The following is a 3,059-nucleotide window of genomic DNA, read 5'->3' on the forward strand; positions in this document are numbered from 1 at the left end:
AAATTTTGATTAATGTGTTTATTTCTATTGGTGGCACATCGTTTAATTTACAAATTTGGTCTCCGTATTGATTGGGTTTTTGGTTAACTCATTAGCAATAACTAAGGCCATCTTCAACCGAGGGCTGGCCAGATGGCTCCTTTTAACCCTCTGGCCCTCCAAGATATTAATAATTTAATGAACAGTATAGGGCCATATTTGCCTTCGCCTCCAACCGAGGGCCAAAAGGCCAGAGGTATGCCTTTGGCATCCTTTCTCGAAATTTTACTTGGAAAACTTTTCGGTAACAGGCACTATTCTCATTAATTTTCAAAGGAGTTGAGATTCTTGTTGTTGTTGAAGTTGGACTTGGATTAAGAAGATCTAATTTATTTTGGATAAACATATTCCTTGAATTTCGTATAGGTCTGATACTCAGTGTATAATGGCTTGAGATTCCACCGTGGTCATAGTTGTACGAAGATCAAGCTTTGCTCTGAATTTCTCTGGAACTTTGACAATCCTCACAAAGGGTGTGAATTATGAAGTGTTTTTGGCTTTGTCAAATCTTATAAGCAGTTCTTAACTATTTGTGAGCTTAGACCTATTTTCGTTATGGCTAAGAACTAGTCAACTTGACCGTGATGATTAATCAAACAATCATAAATAGTGACTTTTATTTCTGCATTTTCACCTTCCTTCGCTTGTTGTTTCTCACTGTAAACTGGAAATATGCCCGAACTTTACAATGAAAGTCGTATTCAGGTAGTCAGCTGATTGCATCACCATTTTATTGTAATTCTTTGACATTACATCGTACTCTAGTAGTTCTTTTCAACGTTGTGTGTTTGTCTCAATGCATCTTTTCACTGCTTCACGCAGGACCTTTTGTTCTTGAGTATGCAGACTTCGAAACACTTCTAACAAATTTGTTTGGTGCACTTGGGAAAAGTACGACAACACAGTTGAGATAAGAATAGAACAATCTTTACATATCTAGCGAAAAGGTGTGCACTCTCTTGGGGTTTTCAAGTTGATCACTTGCTAGTCCTTCTTTCTACCAACAATTAACTTGTTTGACTAGAAATCTACAACTAAGCAATAATGGAGATGTGGTTTGAACACTACAATAGCTCGCAAGAGTTATTGTTTGTTGGGAAAGGTGATTTTCTCGTTGTCTGTTTGCTTGGTTCAAGTTTTTTGGTTTACTATTAACATGGTAACCATTTTCCCCTGAATCCCAAGGTAAAGTTTTCAAATAGATTCGTTGTTGGCATTATGAGAAAGCTGCTTCTAGACTCTTATACAAGTTTAGGCAAACAGAAACCTGACCAAATTATCATCTGGATATGTGTATTTTGTAGTTCCCCATGCTATGTGTCTTATTTCCAAGTGTTTTGGGAAGCCTTCTTAAAGGCCACGTGTAGTAAGTTGTCATTGACTACATTAACCCCTCAAACTAACGGCTAGTTTGAGCAATTTACTCGGGCCTTCATGGTGGGTTATGTTTATTTATTACTCTATGATTGTAGCATGATCGTATATGACATTTATCTCTGCTAGAAATGTTTGTAACTATGGTTACAAAAATTTTTTGTCCTTGTTGTGACATTATTGAGATTTGGGAATGGAGATTCTTTGCTTAGAACTTGTTGATAGAGGAGTTTTACGAACAAGTGTTCAATTATGAAAGTTCACAATATAGAATTGTTTTATTACTATTGTTACCCAAGGAGGGTAGTGTGTGAGCACGATCGAGACTTTGATTATACATTGTTATATATTTCCCAATGGGGGCATGATTGTAATATTGCACCCTCAGGAATTTGTTACTTGGTTGTCATGCCAACAGTGAGTTGTTGATATCGCAAGCTGCAGACCGTAATATCAATAACCTATTTCTTGGATATGTTAAGTAAGTAAATAGTTAGACCTTTTACGTTAGTGTATTTATTGTAGTATTCGTTGCTTCAACCTGCTTAGTACTTGGGCTCGACCCAAGGATGCTATGTACTTACTTTTGAGTACGCAACTTTCGATTGCGTAGTTGAAAATGCTATTTTCAGTTTTAAGTATCAATACAACTATTCTAACCTTATGTTGCTATATATATATATATATATATATATATATTTTTTTTTTTTTTGACATGACGTTAGGACATATAAATATTTTTGGCAGTTTGTTTTTGAGAAAACTATTATATTATAGGATGGTACTGAAGAAGAAAGAGGGTATGAGTTTGAGGCAGAAATAATGCACTCTAAGTTGCAACAGAGCAGCATTTCCCTTTTTGATGTAACCACTCTCACTTAATTTCTTTGTTACGTACATATATTTTATTCTTCCTATCTTCGAAGTTTATGAAGCAAAATGATTTTAAATTTCGAGGATGAAATTTCCTTAAGGAGGGTAGATTGTGACAACCTGTCCCTAACTTTACGTTTTTATTTATTTTAATCGAGGGAATTGACGAAAATGCCCTAGAGGCAAGGACTTGGACTTCTGTTGACCATCGTTAGAGAAACGTATGCCTTATTCTTTTAGCGTGTTTAAGTAGTACTCGTTGGTACGAACACATAAGCTAAATCCATCTGTGAGTCCAGATTATATCAGTACAGTTACGAACGTTTGAAATTGGTTATTTTAAGTTTAGTTTTGATTAAATTGAACTCTCATCTTGTGGGAATATAACCAATCAGTTTTTAAGTGAGAGAGGAAGAAACAGGGGACGAATCAGAGATGGGAAAGATGGACCAATCAGAAGGGAGGGGAGAGTGACAGCCAACCAGGGGAGGAGAGAGAGAAGTGTTCCAGCCCTTCTTGTTGACCCATACACCTTCGACGACCCGGTTTTCAACTCGGCCAAATTCTGGCCACTTCCACTATTTTTTCAGGTGATTTCACCCATCCACTACTTGTAACCAAACTACACGACCTTCCATCTACCATTTCCACCCAAGATCGAAGGATTTTAGGTCCAAATTCGTGAAGAACATCACCGAAGGGACCAAGAGTTCTTGGCGGCAATCCATCGAATCCGAAGGTCCCAACCACCACCATCACTTCCAAATCACTTC

This window comes from Malus sylvestris, chromosome 16 (genome assembly GCF_916048215.2).
Source record: "Malus sylvestris chromosome 16, drMalSylv7.2, whole genome shotgun sequence".
Lineage (NCBI taxonomy): Eukaryota > Viridiplantae > Streptophyta > Magnoliopsida > Rosales > Rosaceae > Malus > Malus sylvestris.